Here is a 21007-nt window from a genome sequence, read left to right as displayed (position 1 = left end):
AATATCCTCATGTTGAAATAACTGGTGGTGGGAAACTTAATATCCTCATGTGGAAATAACTGGTGGGAAACTGCATATCCTCATGTGGAAATAACTGGTGGGAAACTGCATATCCTCATGTGGAAATAACTGGTGGGAAACTGGGAAACTTAATATCCTCATGTGGAAATAACTGGTGGGAAACTGCATATCCTCATGTGGAAATAACTGGTGGGAAACTGGGAAACTTAATATCCTCATGTTGAAATAACTGGTGGGAAACTGGGAAACTTAATATCCTCATGTGGAAATAACTGATGGAAACTGGGAAACTGCATATCCTCATGTGGAAATAACTGGTGGGAAACTGGGAACTTAATATCCTCATGTGGAAATAACTGGTGGGAAACTGGGAAACTTAATATCCTCATGTGGAAATAACTGGTAGGAAACTGCATATCCTCATGTGGAAATAACTGGTGGGAAACTGGGAAACTGCATATCCTCATGTTGAAATAACTGGTGGGAAACTGGGAAACTTAATATCCTCATGTTGAAATAACTGGTGGGAAACTGGGAAACTTAATATCCTCATGTGGAAATCACTGGTGGGAAACTGCATATCCTCACATGGAAATAACTGGTAGGAAACTGCATATCCTCACGTGGAAATAACTGGTAGGAAACTGCATATCCTCATGTGGAAATAACTGGTGGGAAACTGGGAAACTGCATATCCTCATGTGGAAATAACTGGTAGGAAACTAAATATCCTCACGTGGAAATAACTGGTGGGAAACTGGGAAAATAAATATCCTCACTTGGAAATAACTGGTGGGAAACTGGGAAACTTAATATCCTCATGTGGAAATAACTGGTGGGAAAATTAATATCCTCATGTGGAAATAACTGGTGGGAAAATTAATATCCTCATGTTGAAACAACTGGTGGAAAACTGGGAAACTTAATATCCTCATGTGGAAATAACTGGTGGAAAACTTAATATCCTCATGTTGAAATAACTGGTGAAAAACTGGGAAACTTAATATCCTCATGTAGAAATAACTGGTGGGAAACTGCATATCCTCATGTGGAAATAACTGGTGGGAAACTGGGAAACTTATTATCGTCATTTGGAAATAACTGGTGGGAAATTGCATATCCTCATGTGGAAATAACTGGTGGGAAACTGGGAAACTTAATATCCTCATGTGGAAATAACTGGTAGTAAACTGCATATCCTCATGTGGAAATAACTGGTGGGAAACTGGGAAACTGCATATCCTCATGTGGAAATAACTGGTAGGAAACTGCATATCCTCATGTTGAAATAACTGGTGGGAAACTGGGAAACTTAATATCCTCATGTGGAAATAACTGGTAGGAAACTGCATATCCTCATGTGGAAATAACTGGTGGGAAACTGGGAAACTTAATATCCTCATGTTGAAATAACTGGTGAGAAACTGCATATCCTCATGTGGAAATAACTGGTGGGAAACTGGGAAACTTAATATCCTCATGTTGAAATAACTGGTGGGAAACTGGGAAACTTAATATCCTCATGTTGAAATAACTGGTGGGAAACTTAATATCCTCATGTTGAAATAACTGGTGGAAAACTGGGAAACTTAATATCCTCATGTGGAAATAACTGGTAGGAAACTGCATATCCTCATGTGGAAATAACTGGTGGGAAACTGGGAAACTTAATATCCTCATGTGGAAATAACTGGTGGGAAACTGGGAAATAACATGTTGAAATGGTGGGAAACTGGGAAACTTAATATCCTCATGTTGAAATAACTGGTGGGAAACTGGGAAACTTAATATCCTCATGTTGAAATAACTGGTGGGAAACTGGGAAACTTAATATCCTCATGTTGAAATAACTGGTGGGAAACTTAATATCCTCATGTTGAAATAACTGGTGGAAAAATTGGGAAACTTAATATCCTCATGTGGAAATAACTGGTAGGAAACTGCATATCCTCATGTGGAAATAACTGGTGGGAAACTGGGAAACTGCATATCCTCATGTTGAAATAACTGGTGGGAAACTTAATATCCTCATGTTGAAATAACTGGTGGGAAACTGGGAAACTTAATATCCTCATGTTGAAATAACTGGTGGGAAACTGGGAAACTGCATATCCTCATGTGGAAATAACTGGTGGGAAACTGGGAAACTAAATATCCTCATGTTGAAATAACTGGTAGGAAACTGCATATCCTCATGTGGAAATAACTGGTAGGAAACTGCATATCCTCATGTTGGAAATAACTGGTGGGAAACTGGGGAAAATGAATTATCCTGGGAAACTGGGAAATAATCCTGGTGGAAAAACTGGGGAAACTTAATATCCTCATGTGGAAATCACTGGTGGGAAACTTAATATCCTCATGTTGAAATAACTGGTGGGAAACTGGGAAACTGCATATCCTCATGTTGAAATAACTGGTGGGAAACTTAATATCCTCATGTTGAAATAACTGGTGGGAAACTGGGAAACTTAATATCCTCATGTTGAAATAACTGGTGGGAAACTTAATATCCTCATGTTGAAATAACTGGTGGGAAACTGCATATCCTCATGTTGAAATAACTGGTGGGAAACTGCATATCCTCATATTGAAATAACTGATGGGAAACTGGGAAACTTAATATCCTCATGTGGAAATAACTGGTGGGAAACTGCATATCCTCATGTGGAAATAACTGGTGGGAAACTGGGAAACTTAATATCCTCATGTGGAAATAACTGGTGGAAATAACATGTGGAAATAACTGGGGAAACTGGGAAACTTAATATCCTCATGTTGAAATAACTGGTGGGAAACTGGGAAACTTAATATCCTCATGTTGAAATAACTGGTGGGAAACTGGGAAACTAAATATCCTCATGTTGAAATAACTGGTGGGAAACTGGGAAACTTAATATCCTCATGTTGAAATAACTGGTGGGAAACTTAATATCCTCAAAATAACTGGTGGAAACTTAATATCCTCATGTGGAAATAACTGGTAGGAAACTGCATATCCTCATGTGGAAATAACTGGTGGGAAACTGGGAAACTGCATATCCTCATGTTGAAATAACTGGTGGGAAACTTAATATCCTCATGTTGAAATAACTGGTGGGAAACTGGGAAACTTAATATCCTCATGTTGAAATAACTGGTGGGAAACTGGGAAACTGCATATCCTCACGTGGAAATAACTGGTGGGAAACTGGGAAACTAAATATCCTCATGTTGAAATAACTGGTAGGAAACTGCATATCCTCATGTGGAAATAACTGGTAGGAAACTGCATATCCTCATGTTGAAATAACTGGTAGGAAACTGCATATTCTCATGTGGAAATAACTGGTGGGAAACTGGGAAAATGATTATCCTCACGTGGAAATAACTGGTGGGAAACTGGGAAACTTAATATCCTCATGTGGAAATCACTGGTGGGAAACTTAATATCCTCATGTTGAAATAACTGGTGGGAAACTGGGAAACTGCATATCCTCATGTTGAAATAACTGGTGGGAAACTTAATATCCTCATGTTGAAATAACTGGTGGGAAACTGGGAAACTTAATATCCTCATGTTGAAATAACTGGTGGGAAACTTAATATCCTCATGTTGAAATAACTGGTGGGAAACTGGGAAACTTAATATCCTCATGTTGGAAATAACTGGTGGGAAACTGCATATCCTCATGTTGAAATAACTGGTGGGAAACTGCATATCCTCATGTGGAAATAACTGGTGGGAAACTGGGAAACTTAATATCCTCATGTGGAAATAACTGGTAGGAAACTGCATATCCTCATGTGGAAATAACTGGTGGGAAACTGGGAAACTTAATATCCTCATGTGGAAATAACTGGTGGGAAACTGCATATCCTCATGTGGAAATAACTGGTGGGAAACTGGGAAACTGCATATCCTGCAACTGGCTGCTGGACTTCCTGTTGCAGAGACCACAAGCAGTAATGTCAGGGGACAACACTTCAAGCACTCTGACCCTGAGCAGGGGGGCCCCTCAAGGGTGTGTGCTCAGCCCCCCTGCTCTTCACACTGCTAACACATGACTGTACAACCACTCACAGCTCCAACCATCTGGGGTGAAGTTTGCGGACTGACACAACACTGGTGGGCCTCATCACTAAGGGGGCGATGAGGCTCACTACAGAGAAGAAGTAGACCTGCTGGCTAAATGGTTACCAAAAGACAACAACCTCCTGCTAAATGTCAGCAAGACCAAGGAGATTGTTGTCAACTTTCAGAGAGGCCACAAACAACTGCCACCACTGTCCATCGACGGAGATGCTGTGGAGAGTGAGCAGCACAAAATTTCTGGGGGGTGCACATCAGCGACGACCTCTCCTGGACCACCAACACAGCATCACTGGCGAAGAAAGCCCAGCAGCGCCTCTACTTCTTAAAGCAAATTGAAGAAGGCAAGTGCCACGCCTCCTGTCATGACTACATTCTACAGAGGGACCATCGAGAGCATCGTCTCCAGCAGCATCACAGTGTGGGGCGAAGCTGCACAGATCAGAACAGGAAGACCCTCCAGCACTGTTAACACAGCTAAGAGGATCATTGGAGCACCACTCCCCTCCCTACAGGACATTTACACCACCCGCCTCACCCATAAAGCACTAATGATTGTCAAGGATACAACCCACCCTGCACACAAACTGTTCAGCCTCCTGCCCCTCTGGAAGCGGTACAGGAGCCTCCTCCCCGCACCACCAGACTGGCAAGTAGCTTCATCCACCAAGCAATCGGGATGCTGAACACTCTACCCACTCTCCCATCACTGACAGCCCCCCCCCACCAGCCAGCCAGGAACCTAGGAAACTAGGATCCTGTCTACCCTAACCCTCTCCCCCAACACCGCCCTGTGGAACTGCACTGTGTGGGCAAGCCCTAACGTGTTGCTGCTTCACATCAAGCCTGATATACTTGAAATTACTGCATACTGCATATCAATGTAATTATACAGGTCACACAAGCACAAGTTTAAACTTCATGTAACTGTTAAGACTATATAAATATACAACACAACTACCTCTATTATTTTTATATATATGTCCTATATTTCTATTTTGATACATACATGTTCTATATTTTAGTCTTGCACTTTAATTTAATGTTTATTGTCTATGGCTATGTCTATAGTATGTCTATGTCTGTATTTAAAGCATGTCTATGTCTGCATGGGAAAGTAAGAAACGAAATTTCAATTCTTTGTATGACCAGTGCATGTAAAGAAATTGACAATAAAAGCCGACTTGACTTGACTTGACTTGACTTGACTATCCTCATGTTGAAATAACTGGTGGGAAACTGGGAAACTTAATATCCTCATGTTGAAATAACTGGTGGGAAACTGGGAAACTTAATATCCTCATGTTGAAATAAATGGTGGGAAACTTAATATCCTCATGTTGAAATAACTGGTGGGAAACTGGGAAACTTAATATCCTCATGTTGAAATAACTGGTGGGAAACTGGGAAACTGCATATCCTCATGCGGAAATAACTGGTGGGAAACTGGGAAACTTAATATCCTCATGTTGAAATAACTGGTGGGAAACTGCATATCCTAATGTGGAAATAACTGGTGGGAAACTTGGAAACTTAATATCCTCGTGTGGAATTAACTGGTAGGAAACTGCATATCCTCATGTGGAAATAACTGGTGGGAAACTGGGAAACTGCATATCCTCATGTGGAAATAACTGGTAGGAAACTGCATATCCTCATGTGGAAATAACTGGTGGGAAACTGGGAAACTTAACATTATTATCTTATTATAACTGCTAGCAAACATTAGAGCCATTCCAACTGTCAGTTATCGTCAATTATCTACTTAAATAATTTAACCATTTAAATTATCCACCTATTTAACCGTTCAATCAATCCAACTATATTAAACCTCATCTACCTAGCAACCAATATAGTTTGTTTTTACTCTGTATGATATTTTACATCATATTTTTTGCATTTTCATGCACTGTATTTCCTTCAGGAAATGCTTTTCTAGTTTTAAACTTAACCTTCCTCTGATTTTAATCACCTCAGTTATCAATCAAAGCAAACAGGGAAAAGAAATGGCAACACAATCATGAAAAACACTCAAATAAATAAATGTGCAGATAAGTCTGAATTAAAAGCAGCACTGGTTGAAGCCTGGAAATATTGTAAACAAAGTAACGTTAGCTTAATTTGCTAGTGTATCATAGTCTGGTTAGACTGTTCAGTTTTGTGTGTTTAAGTTTCAAATGAATACTTTTTCTCCTTGGGACAGGCCCGTTTGAGTCTTGGAAAATACTTTTCCATTTGCATCGGGATTGAGTTGATTAGAACTTAGCAGTCAATTTGAATGCAAAAGTTTTAAACAAATTTGTGCAGCCTGCTAATGATGCTAACCGGATTTAATAGCAATTTAGCCAGTCATCTTGGACGATTAATGTTTGGATTACATGTTGTGCATGCTGAGGAGGGATGCGCCTGTTGAGAGGGAGAGAGAGAGAGTGTACGGGGAAGGAGAGTCTGTGATGAGGTAGGCCTACTTCTATCGCCTACTCTGGTAGAGTTTGACATACTACAATGCAAGATATATTTAGCCTATTTATTTATGGACAACGTAAGGCAGGAGGTGTGTGTTGCTTTTAATTATGAATGTTCTATATCGAACGTATTTTTTATTGATATCGATTACATGTCTATTGCGATACATATCGCTATCGTTTTATCGCCCAGCCCTATCTCAATAACAATTTTAACAATTTTAACCTTTCGTGCACATAGTCTATTGACATTGATTGATACACTGCCCTCTGGTGGACAGAACATATAGAACTTAAGTTTGATACCAATATCGGTCTTACTGGAGACATTTAATGGTTAAAATATTATTAATACATATTCGAATATATTCGAATTTTAATATTAATAAACAAACAAACTTCGAATATGATTTTTGGGCCAAAGTCAAAGCCCTAGTGCATAGTAAAGGTAAGGTAATGGCGGCCTTGCATTGTACGATTTTGGTCTGTTTTCACAGTCGGCGACTAAATTTACAAAGTCGGACAGAAATCATGGGAGTTGTACTGGAATCGCGCCGCGCTCCCGTCAATTAGATCGTTAAGTGTATGGTATCTTAGCGGTTTTAAGTCAGTCGGAGTCAGTCCTTTTCTAGTTTTGCCGTTACAACAATATCTAGTTCTAGTTTTGCCGTTACAACAATATCAAACATGTTTAACATGTTTGATATTATCGCAAGTCTTTCTAGTCGTAGCTCATGCAAATAGTGACATGAACTATAAAAACCAATAGTACCTCTCTCCAACACCAAACAGGAAGGGGCAAAGTAGGCGACAGCTGTAGCCTATATGATCATTTGTTATTCTTATAATATTTGTCATTTCTAATACATATTTAGTCGGCTCTTCCGCGTGACAACTCTATATCGGTTAGGGATGTCACGCATGAAACAATGCTGCAGAAACACGAAAATACGACTTTGAGTTTAGTAGGCTATCATTTCAGTTCCTGTTTATCTATTGCACGATGGGTAATAATTTAAAGGAATCTAGTTGCAGTCTTGTAAATAGTGACCCTGCAAGATCCATAGTCATTGCAAAATCATAGTCTGTGACTTAAAACTCTACTACACTGTAAAAAATGACACAGTAGGAATGCATGAAAAAAATGAGGCAACTTATTATACACGTGAAAATATCTAGGAAAAATATAACCCTATTATTTTTAAGAATATAGACTTTAACAAATCATGGAAATTTACTTAAATTATTCATGTATACAAAAAAGAATGTGTAAAATATCTCAATGCAATTAAGCATATTCAAAATAAATCAAGGAAATTTCCCTGATTTTTTCTGGTTAATTTCGCATGATAAAATCACGTGCAATATAGTTGCCTCACTTATTTTGAGCAGTTATGCATGTTTTAAATAAATCTATTACCATACATTTTAAAGGATGTGGTGTATATACACAATTAGAGAATCAGTATGTTATTTAACAGCATTTATTCAGTGTAAATTAAACCTGACGTTGAGAAAAAAAATAACAATAGCTTGGGCATTTAAAAATATTCAGATGACTGACAGAGCTATAACAAACATATCATCTTCATCAACATCTACACAAAATCCTCCAACTCTCCGCAAAAAAACAGTATGGTGTCTGGCCGCTCAGCCAAACTGAGTAATCCCGGACAAAGGGGCCTTGGTCAGACAGGTAACCAAGGACCCAATGGTGACTATGAATGAGATCCAGAGTTCCTTTGAGAAGATGAGAGAAGTGTAAAGAAGGACAAACATCAGTTCAAAATTGTTTTTACACAACAATTCTACTACCAAATTTAGTTTTTTTCTTGTCACGCTGCAGGCAGGTTGTGTGAGAGGCTATATGTGCACAATAATGCTTCTACTTTGTTTTTTCACATTACACTGTAAAAAATAATAAGTAATGGTTACTTGAAAAAAGGGTGGAAACTCGTTGCCTTAAATAAGTTAAGTAAACAAAACTTTTCTCTTCCAAGTTATGTTTACTTGATGTCTACAAGTAATGCTTACTTAGAAGAAGTTATCCTTACTTAAGACTTTAAAGTTCTGGTTACTTACTTCCAACTAGTAAAGTTTACTTCATGCCCTCAAGTAAAGCTTACTTGAAACAAAGTTGTATTTACTACTGTTAAATGAGTTACCCTTACTTTAAGTTGTAAAGGGTACTTTTAGTTGGATAGTAAAGTTTACTTGCAGAATATACACAAATAGTTGGCACTATTAGATTAGATAACTTTATTGTCATTTTGCAGAGTACAAGTACAAAGACAACAAAATGCAGTTTGCATCTAACTAGAAGTGCAAAAAAAGCAGAAAAATGCAATCTGATATACAAAGACAGGTGGTGCATAGACAGGATAAGAAATATGCGGTGTAAACAGTAGTATACAGTTGGTTTACAGAAGGTGGTTTAGAGTAATATAAATTAGGTATATAAATATGTGCAGTGTATTAGCAGAATAAATATGGATATTCGGTATGAACCATATAGACATATATGTACAGTATACAGCTATGTGCAGTGTGGTAACAGTACTGTAGTGCAGAAACAGTAACATTATAACAGTAGTAAGAATACGTGTATGTGCAGGATGAATAGTATGAAGAGCAGTAGAAAATGCCAGGTATAAGTGTAATTACAGTATGTACATTTGTAAATAAATAGAACACTATGGGTGGAATAGGGTAGTGCAATTGTCCTTGAGGGGTTGGGTGTCCCCGTCCAAGGTTTCCATGGTCATGGTGGACACCTCAACAGGCACAGGCAAGGAGGCATTGGGCGGGGGCTTAGTTGGTTGGTTGTCACCGGGATGCAGAGCTAGAGTTCAGTAGGGTGACAGCTGCAGGGAAGAAGTTTCCTCTGAACCTGCTGGTTCGGGTGCAGAGAGACCTGTAACGCCTCCCAGAGGGGAGTGGGGTGAACAGTCTGTGGTTGAGGTGAGAACAGTCTCTGATGATACTGCGGCGCCTTACGCCAAGCATCACTTGCCCTGGATGGCCTTGATGGAGGGGAGTGAGGAACCGGTGATCGTTGGCCAGTTTTCACCACCTTCTGCAGTTTTTTCGGTCGTATTCTGGTGTAACCTCCATGTTTCAATCAGTAGTGTTTGAGCAACTGACCTCTGACTTCACATCCAAACAAGCACAACTTACATGTCCAGTTCATTGCTCTGCATTTTCAGTTTTCCAACTGCAAAAAGAAAACGAGGGCAACATTATTATCAATATGCATCTATTGGCCATGTTTAACAGCTGATTAAGTTTATCACATTAAATGTTAATTTAAATTATTTCTCCAGAGACCTAATTAATACTGTTAAGCTAAAAATATTATGATTTGGCAACTTAATTTTCTCTATTGCTTCAGGCCTAGTACATTTATCACAATAGAATTTAAAATGTCAATCATACGTTGGAATTATATGGATGCCATTTTGCACCTCAATAACGGCACATTCGTTCAAATTCCACACACTGCAACCTAAGTCCTCTTGCTAAATCACAACGAAAGATTTTAGATAAAAGACCATGGCTTTCTCAGTCAGTAAGGTTATGAGTCCAATTATCCTAATTGTTTTATCAATACAGTAGGAATATCGACGTAAACCATACACAGTTTAATCTTTACACTTTTGAATCAACTTAGCATGCTAGCAAGCGTTTCTCATGAGAAATGGCTAACGTTAGAACTAAACTTCATTAAGAGAGCTCATGAAGACAACTGCTATTGGCAAATTTATACAGCCTAGTTCTAGACCCCAGGCACCACCACTTCCTCATAACCCGATAACATAAAAAAATATCAAAGGGCTTGAATACCTAGAATATTTGTTTTCTGCTCTGCATGGTCTGAGGCAGTGTTAACAAAGATCTTTGGTGTTAACTCGTATAGAAGCTAGCTGCTATCAGTTAGCTGCAAACTGTTAGCAGCTAGCGCATATATCGGCCACTTAGCAAGTTGAACTTAACATTACCCCAGCTGTTAATGAACCCGAATGTACAGTTTTGCACAAATGCTGTTAGTTCAACCTATACTGTAAACATTTGACACATTAATACATACTGTAAACTTACCGGACAGAGCAAGTCACTGGTGAAGCTGCGTTACACTCCCATCCCAAAAGTCAGCACCACCGTAACACTGCCGACCGTTGGCTGTGGAATCCAGAATGCTCCCTCTGCTAACTGTAATGGCGTGTGCACTGCGTGAGTCCAGTTTACTCAGGTCTGAGTTGTGAAGCTTACTCGTGTATCTCAAGTTTTAGACCCCATTGTTGCAAGTTCGGCACATTACTAATGTTACTCTAGTAAGAACACTAGGTCAGCCTATAGTAAGTAAAGTATACTTGTGTTACTGCAGTAAGATGTAGTGTCATTTTTTACAGTGTACAAAACAAAACATACCCATGCATTTCAACAATGTGGCTGACAAGGATATGATGCCGTCTTGTGCAGTGTGTCAAGGTGCTCAATCTCTTATACTCCTCCATTGTTTCCTCTCCCCCTGAACTCTTCTCCAGAACCTCCTGGACCATCTATGGGTAAAAGAGAAACAATAACGGTGATACACTTGTAAAGAGAAAACTTACCTGCACCCTCTAAAAACACAGGAGATGTATTAAAGTGTAACTCAAGAGTACATACAACCTAGGACCCGCAGTAGCGCGGAGGTACATTTGTTTTTCTAAAGTATTATAAACTTTTGAAAGTGTACAGGGAGATTATATCAAGACCTGTATCTGAAGGAAGAAAATTGCCTAGATTCATGTTCCGTTAACGTCAAATGAGCGGGCGCGTTCGATCTTGCAGCACTGGATCTGCAAGCAGATCTGGCTGAATCTAAAAAACATGCCTTACGTTCAGCCAGATCTGTGTAGTGCTGCAAGATTGAACGTGCCCGTTGATTTGACACTACCGGAACACGAAGCCAGGCTTCCGCATTTGGAGGACAGACAAGGATTTCTCCTAGTGAGACTTTACTTTTAAATGCTCACCCATTTGGCCTTTTCTGCTGCATCCCCTATGGCAGAGGTGTTCTCTCCTGCACCAGGAGATTGATGTCCCTTGTTTGAAGAGGACCTCTCCATATTACTTCAGAAAAGTGAAGAATTTAGAGTAAAAGAACCTGCTGGCACAAATTCTGCAAAAACACAAAATTGGAATCTTAAAGGGACACCAGGCAAGCCTGATGCTTTTCTCTCTGAAACTCCCCGCATTTCGGTCTGAAGCTCTTTTCCTTTTCTTTGCATCTTCCGTCAAAGGGTTTTCGCTGCTTCTTCGCCGGCTCTGCCATTATACACCGTTTGCAACAATCGCTAGCGTTTCGTTAGCCTCCCTCTGTGCTGTGGATGCAGGATGGAAACTGAAACTGCTTCGATTAAGCGGGTGCGATACACTGAACTTGCAAGCGGGATATTCTTCCTACAGGCAGTAGGGCGGTGAGAGAGTCTTCATTTGCCCTGTAATGAGTCATTTAACCATATACCGACTTACGAAGATGAGTAATTAACACGAAAACGTTGCCTGGTGTCCCTTTAAAGGGTTGCTTTAAGAGTTTAAGAAATTCAGTTTCCAATTTTAGTTAATTTAATTCAACTAAAGGGTAACAAAATCTTTTTTTTACCTTACCCACTGGCCAAGTGATCTGATATCAGATGCATGCAAACATTGATTTCAAATTTATTTCATTCAAATACTGTATGCGCATGAACACTAGCTAAGCTCACATAAAACCTCACCTTCTTCAATGAAACTTTCATAAGAAAAACCAGGCTGCAGTTTGAGGTACTTTTTAGTCCACAGTACTAGACCTTGATGAGCATTTTGCCAACCCTGTTAAAACAAACAAAATCCATAATTATATAAACACAAGAACCACAATTGACTATCAGCAGTATCAACTAACTAGCAAAGGACTTCCAAAATTCGTTCTGAAATCATTTACCATGTAGGCTACCAAATGTTTTAACCGCAGACAGACAGAAGTGTGTATGTGTTCAAATATGTTAACATAATCGCTAAATCACCCAAATAAAATAATATCAGTGGCATACTATTGCTGAGAATGGACAATGCACCTAACCTTAATCGACAACACTAAAGGCCCATTCACACCAAGAACGATAACTATAACGATAACTATAAACAAATATCGTTCTCGTTAACATGAATGACGACGTTCACACATAAACTATAACGATAACGACATGAAGAGCGATATCGTTGGGGATCACTTTCAGAGCGATTTTCACAACGATAAAATGCTAATAGCCAATCAGAACCCATCGAATTTTAGCCCTCACATTTATTAACACAATGAGAGACTTTGTTTATTGTTGTTCAGTGTGAACGCTTTTATTGTTATGATTATAGTTATAGTTATCGTTCTTGGTGTGAATGGGCCTTAACAGTTACCTTACACCACGTGTATGCTACAAATGCCTAATAGAATGCCCTGGTGGTCTCAGCTAACGTTAGCTACAAGCAAAATATATATAACCTGAATTAAAAGCAAATAGTGTTCAGTTCAATCAAACGTCAATTAGTTGACAGACTGCTTTAATTAGTCAGTCAACAGATCCCTTAGTGCCAGACAAGCCTTTGGAACCACACTAGATCGCTTAGAACAGTGGAGTCCTGGCTAACTAATGTTAACCAGCTACGTTAGCATGTTAGCTATTCCCTCAGTGGTGGCTATTAAAATTCCAACCGTCTTTTCAAATTCGTTACAGAAAGATTAAGACGTCGTCGACTCCAATATTATATTAATGTCAGTTTAGAGTGTCCCAAGTATTACAAATGATTATAAACTTGGCCATTTCAAATTGATGAGGTTATAATATAACCTACCGAAGTTAAGGTTAGCTTGCTGGTTAGTTTACCAACCATCTAGGTACAGCTAGCAACCTTGCTACTGTTAAGCTAACTTCACCAATATTTCCTAGTAGGTCAAACACGTTGGTATGAAAATATATACCTGTGATGTGACATTACTTAATTGTATATTTGTAGTACTTTTCATGCTAGCTTTCACAAGTAGCAGGAACAAATTACTTTACCTTTTACTATTCCATGCTGAACTTCAATGGCGTCCGTCTTCGAGGCATTCTTTTCAAAATCTCAACTGTTTTTCAGATGTTTAAAATATTTGAGGAAAAGGCTGCACATTTATCAGTGAGAAATTGTGCAACTTCAAACAATTCTTTTAGGGAGCATTTTCTCTGAATTTTTTTCTCGCAAATGTAGTTGATTTATTTGGGGAAAAACATAATAGTTATTTTTTTAAGGCGACTGCTTCAAGAAATTAAGTCATACTTCATTTTTTTGGTGTAATTTCCGTGGCACCAGGATTCATTTTTTACAGTGTACTTGTCTTTAGATGTGAGAGGGTCTGAGACTGTAGTCTTTCAAAAATCGGTAACACTCCATAATAAGGTGCCATAATAAATAGCAAACTAGTAATTACCTAACCCTTTGTTAATATTTGTTAATTGTTACATATCTATTTGGCACAAGTTTTTTAATCATTAATTAAATATTAGTTGTTTGCATAAAATCTGTATGTTAATGTTTTAGCAAATCTATTAACTAATATTGTATTTATATGTGTAAATAGTTAACTAAATGTCTTTTTGCCACTAATTAAGTTATTTCTTGCATCATTTAAACGTTAAATGTTTATTTGCAAACTATATGTTAATAGAAAAGTTAATGACTTATTATTATTTAACTAATTGTTATTAAACTGTGCTTCTGCCTAGGGGTCGACCAATTATCGGCCAGGCCGATTATTAGGGCCGATATTTAGGATTTTTATAATAATCGGTATCGGTCATTTTTCCCACCGATAAGCCGATATTGAAATGGATAGAATGAAAGAATGAAACGCGCTACATTGTAAAGCGTCTCTCACTCCCTGCATTTGCTACACTGTGGTCAAAAGCATTGTCCCGCCCACTACACCGTCTGATTTGTTAGTTAGCACGAATGCAGCCAATCAGAATCAAAGACTGAACACAGAGAAAGTTTAGGATTCTCACTGAGGCAGACTGACTGGGCTTAAGCTGTACGGAGCTATTTTTCGAAGGTAGCCTAAGGAAGGTAGGTACCTTACTGTACATTGCTGAAGTTGCAATGAATCACAATCATCTACACTGAAGTTACAAAAACACCACTTTGTAAGCTATTGTCTCTTTAATCCGGATCAATAAGCTCCCACTTCCTTTATTTAGCGAATTCCCGATTGATGCACGTTAGTGCTGTTTGATGAAGTTGCAATGCTGTTTGCTGAAATTGCAATGAATCACAATCATCTACACTGAAATTACAAAAACACCACTTTGTAAGTATTGTCTCTTTGATCCGGATCAATAAGTAAAGCACCCACTTCCTTCATTTAGCGAATTCCCGATTGATGCATGTTAGTGATGTTTAGCCTACTAGTTACAAACTCAGGTGCTGCGCATCGCAAGTTCTTTGCCTCTGCCTCGTCCATTAATTGTAAATAACGGGACACCTTGGCAGACGTTATCCCTTAGGCCTACATAGTAGACAAGTCCTAAATTATGCGATAGTGAACGTCAAAAAGTCTAGTTGCTCCTTTTTGAAACGGACTGTCAGAAAAGACCAGGGTACAGGCGCCAAGGGCCAGTCGTAATTTAATCCGACCTGAAGTAAATCGCGTCCTGAGCTGGCTATTAACGTGCCTTTTAGGCTAACAAAAGTGTATCATACACAGGATTTACACTTGTGATGCAAGTTGATAGACAATTGTGTATCAAAAGAAGAAAGGAAAGTTAGCATAATAAGTGCTTTTGAATGTTTTTTTGCAGCATATCGCCTTTACTATCTACCCTCCTTTTTGACAACTGACATCGGTTTTTGGTAATTATTGGTAATAATTGATATCGGTATCGCCCCTGAAAAAACCATATCGGTCGATCCCTACTTCTGCCTATCCCAATATGAACTGCTCTCCATAGGACCCTTACAATAGATAGATACTTTATTGATCCCCAAGGGGAAATTCAAGAAAAAAACATGGAGCTACCTTGACATGCTGCCACTGTTGTCGGTGCCGGAACCGCTTGCAATAAAGTTGGTTAAGCTTAATTAATATATTAGTAGTATATAAGCGTGGGGCCCCTTATAATAAAGTTGGTTAAGCTTAATTAATATATTAATAATATATAACTATCAGTATGGGGGACCCTTATAATAAAGTTGGTTAAGCTTTATTAATATATTAGTAATATATAACTAGTCAGACGGTGAAGGGACTGAAACCAAAACTGGCTTATCACATTTATTCCTTTCGGAAAAGTTGAAACAAAACAACAAGTAGTTAAATGGGCTGTATTACATGCATGATTCCTATACCATCACTGGCAGCCCTACTAGCAAGGGAGACATGCGACATGGAATGTCAAGGTGCACTGAACGACAGTTTATTAATATTCTGAGACTCACTAAACACTCACAGACGTAGACCATAGGTAATGCATAAACATAATGCTAAACTAAATGTACATTCATTTCCTGCTAAACTGAATTGCACTTTCCATGCACACTAAGCTAAACTACACTGAATGCATGGAAAGTTGCTAGCGGAGTTTACAGCTAGTCACATTAGACTCAGTGTATGAACTCGTTCGTGGTCATAATGAAAACATTAATAAACGTTCTCTAAGTTGCTAGAATTGCACCCAAATCTTAACAATACATGTAAAGTTACTTAACAACATTTTACAGTTACAAAATTAAAACAAAGTGGGGAGAGCTTTATACAGTCAACCTACGCAGTGCAAAGTAGGGGTGTGACTTTCGAAACCGCCTCGAATCAGTGTCGAGGCTTCGAAGCAGAAGTGTTTCGAAACACTGCTTCGAAACGTGGTTCAAAACAGCCATGTCATGTGACCAATACTTCGAAACATCGTTCAAAATCCCCATGTCATGTGACCAAAGTTAAGTGAACCTTCGGTGCATTTCACCGGTGTGGGCAGGCGTGCCCGCGCATTCAATTAACAGTGTAGACTATTCTTAAGCAATAACCATGACGGTGTAGTGGTTAGTGAGGGCGTTTTTTGCACGGTAGGCCTAGCCCAGGCTGCTCAAATGTGGTTCCCCATCCAGTAACTGACCAAGGGCATGACTGCTTAGCTTTTGACAAAGACTGAACACAGGTAACACAGCAAGCCACAAACTTCAAAGACTACATCTCCAATACGAAGCATTTCACAGATTTGTTTCACCCTAAACAGTTCTGAGGTGTCGGAATTGTTTCGAGCGATCGGAACAATTCGGCACAATTGCTTCGAACGTGTCAGTGTTTCATAAAGCCTCGCTTTTATGGAGTTACATTTGTTCCACTTTTATGAGCGAGCAATAGCACAATTTGAGCACAGAAAAATATTTTGAGCGAGCACACAAATTATATTTTGAGGAAAAATGAAACTCGAGCACAAAAAAACTTGTAGTTGAGCAAACAGGAATCTATGTTGTGCTCCACAAATGTCTTTGCCTGTTTGCTAATATCAATATGTATGTGCAACATCAGCCCCCTTTCTTTCAGTTTCACTGTACGTGCTCACATGTTCCTCCGCTAGCTCAGGAAATCTCTGTCGCGCTCGCTCAACTTCGTCTGTCTGCTCGCTCAAAACTCCAGTAGGGGTTAAGTCATTAGGCTTGTTCGACTTCGGCTGAGTCTGACTTGGTCTGGCTTACTAAACGTAAACGTGATCTTCAGAGGCTAGCCGGGAGGAGCTACAACAGAGGGCAGCTCATCCCGGACAGAAAGGCTACAGTCTGCCTGACGTGACTCGCGGGAGACATCGCGGGAGATATCGCGGAATGTTGCTTGCAATAAACACAGCAGAACTTTCATTCTTACTCATTAAAATGAGCATGATGACTGACGAAATGAATTCTTATGATGCAGTTTAAATAAACCACTGTTGTCATACAGTTAACAGGCCTGCTTTGTAGCACATAAATTCAATATCAAGTGTTTTCCCTATATGTGTGTCTATCTATTTAACCAACAGCAGAAAATAACAGAATATCCAAACATTTTCAGTAGGCTAGCCTACCATTGTTGCAGAAATCATGTATGAGAAGGTATCCCTTCGATTTCTGTTTATTTTCGCATATTCCAACATAAAGAAGCAGCATGAGACTTCTGTCAAAATCGTCATGAGGACATTCCTCCCAAATGGCCCTATCACGTCTTTGAACTGACGTCATGAAGGCGTGTTTCAGCTCGTGCAGCTCGTGGAAGGCAACTGCAAGATCTGTCTGCAGGCTAAGACTCCCGCGATATTTTAAGGCCATGTGACATGGTGTCACGGTGGTAAGTCCCTCCCCGGCTGACAGAAGTCGACAGAATTTCTAACCAGCAAGCATTGCGTCCATCCCAGTATGCATTGTGTTCAACCCAGCATGCATCACATCAAGTCAGATCTGCCGCAAGTCGAACTCGCCTATTGAGAGACCTCAGACCATAGACATAATATACATAGACACCGCATCGACCGCTACTCCTTACTAGTGCTGACGAGATTTGGAGCCGCCATCTTGGACCGGTCATCCACTCCACTCAGTGTAATCTGTTTGGCCGGTGAGATGAGCTGTCAGTGCACTTAATTAATCATATCTCACTGAATACCGAACAGATTCTCCATGTTTTTTTTTGCTGCAAAGGTCATACATGTAGCTATGATACAGGACACATGATTTAGTGTATTTTAATATTCATAGTGGGTTTAACAGTAATAGAATATTCTGATATATGATATAAAGTGACCTGACGTCCGATATCAAAACTGGGAACATAATCCATGTTTGACAGCATAGACAAAACTAGTTTGATACAAGTTTAATGAGTTAAATATAGTTCACAGTTGACAGAAAAGTTCCATCAACAGCATTATTCACAGTCCACAGAAAGGTTCCATAAACATTTAAGTGAGATCAGTGCCATTCAGACATCTGAGGGGTATTCCAAGTAGGCCTATGTGGTTTAGTGACACACTTGGGTAAATTGACTCAGAATAAGTTGTAAACCTCCCAGTAGAAAAGCTGTATGATACAGGAAACATGGTTGTGTGTATTTTAATATTCATAGTGGGCTTAACAGTGATAGAATATTCTGATATATGATATATTTGTCATGAGCTCTCTCTCTGCCTGGTAACACGTGCTGATTGAAGTCTGATGACCTCCACTGGGTTCAATATCAACAGCATTTGTTAGACAAGTTCCATAAATATTGTAAAGTGCAAGTTTGTAGGTTTGTTTCTGATCCTTAAAAAACAGACATTGGTTTGGCATAGTAAGTGTAACAGTTCATCAATTCAAGACAAAAAGGTGACTTGTCACTTGTACAGTGTCAATGGGTTCATCAACAGCATCTGTTATTTACAGTTCACAGAAAGGTTCCAGCCCCAATGAAGAGATTAAATAAAAAGGAATTAAGAAACATTTTAGAAACTGCTAAGATCAACCCGTTCATTGCAATCAGTAAAGAATCAGGGAGTGTCTTCACAGGCTCAGTGAGACAGAGTTACCGTGATGCAGTTGGTTCTATGATTTCGACAACTGGTGCATGTCATTTTGTATGTTCCCACCTTGCTAAAATTGCTTGGGTACACTTTGGCTGAGAACAAAAGTGCTTCAGACAGCAGGTGGGCAAATAAGATGGCATAGTAAACTGGGTACTCCATAAAAGAGGACTGAGTCAACCAGACGATGGGAAAATGGGACACAGAGTGGCGAATGCAGGTGATAAAGGTGGAGCTCATAAATCAAACATTCAGTCACAGTGTAGCAGATGCCCTGCAGTAATGCAATGTAGAGCTGCACCTTCCTCAGTTCCAGGGGTGTGAGGAGACCGTTCAGTTCATTCGTGGTAGTCCTTGAGCAGGGCAGTTGTTCTGGGGAGATATAAAATAAATAAATGAATAAAAAGGGATTTGAGATGTATCTTATTTTTGTTAGAGTGAATTACATGTGAATAATATGTTGGGCAAGCTACTTGGGAATTGTAGTGAGCAAAACTAGTGAGAAAAACTATCAGTTACTCTGCCATGAATAAAACTTCACTACACAAAACTACCACCCCAGTCAAATGTAGCAAGCTTAGTAACACAAACACAGCAGTAGGCTAGTTCACTACATAGGAAGCTACTTTAAATTGTGCTAATTTCACATGACAAAAGTGTAGCTTGTTTGGCCAAGCTACTTCATATAAAGAAGTTAAGCTATTGAAAAGTTACTTTATTTAGGAAATAGTGAAGCTACCATCAACACACTTATTACTAGCTAAGCTACAAGTAGCAACTGCCCGATAATGGGCTACAGTCTGTGCCACTTGTGTAAAATTCGCCGGCCAATGTTATATTAGTAATATTTGATTCATTTCTACAATAGCATTCTTGTGTCAGTTGTAATGTAAGTCAGTGTTATGGAATATGACTCATCAAGTCTCAGTTCATAGCCGGGTGAACACCTGAACACCTAGCAAGTAGCCTAGCTAGCTGGCTACGATTTACATACAATAACAAAGATCCTTGCTCCTTTTCAACTCTCTGGTAATATTGCATTCACAAAATACAACCAATAGTACGATAATGTTAAATCTTACTTGTGAAAAGTAATCCCCCGAGCCCTGTTTGCGATGGTCCGCCGATTTGAGCAGGAATATGCTGCACATTGCTCTGGCATCTTCTTTCTTCTGCTGCAACTATAGCGGCTGCATTTCCTGTTTCCAGCAGCCAATGCTGTGTCTACTCTGGCACAAAAGGATCTGGCTCAGACGTCTATTTTTTACTCCTGAAGAAGTAAAAAACTACACGTGGAGGCGTTATTTTGACAGACGTTTTGTCTTGAACGGCTTGCCATAATTTAGAGACGAATGACCGCGTCGCAGGAAGTGCATCATAACAATGGGACGCCAGACCCTCTTGTAACAGCTGTACTCAGTGATACTGCAGACTCGTAAAAGTAGTTAGAAAATAAGGCAGAAAAACGACAAGTTTCCTCATGATGCTTCCTTATGTTGGAATGTGCAAAAATGTACAAACAATCAAGAGGATGCCTTCTTGTATGTGATTTCTGCAACAGTGATACTGCAAACGTGTTGATAGCCTATTGTTGATTCATATGCTGTAGCCTAAAGCATGTCACACAGTAGCCTAGCCTACAGAAAACACTTAATTGATGTGATATAATGATAACTTGTATGCCTACAATGGTTTATTAAACATCATAGTCATTTATTTAGTCAGTCATCATGTTCATGTTAATGAATAGGAAGGACACCTAAACGATAGCCATAAACCACAATTTCGCGCAGTATCTGCCGTGAGTCCCTATGCGTGAATCACGAGCTCCTTCCAGCTGACTGGCAGATCTCGTGGACAGTCAGTCG

Source organism: Alosa alosa, chromosome 5 (genome assembly GCF_017589495.1).
Source record: "Alosa alosa isolate M-15738 ecotype Scorff River chromosome 5, AALO_Geno_1.1, whole genome shotgun sequence".
In the NCBI taxonomy this organism is placed as follows: Eukaryota; Metazoa; Chordata; class Actinopteri; order Clupeiformes; family Clupeidae; genus Alosa; species Alosa alosa.
The sequence above is the reverse complement of the archived record's forward strand: the minus strand, read 5'-3'. Positions refer to the sequence as shown.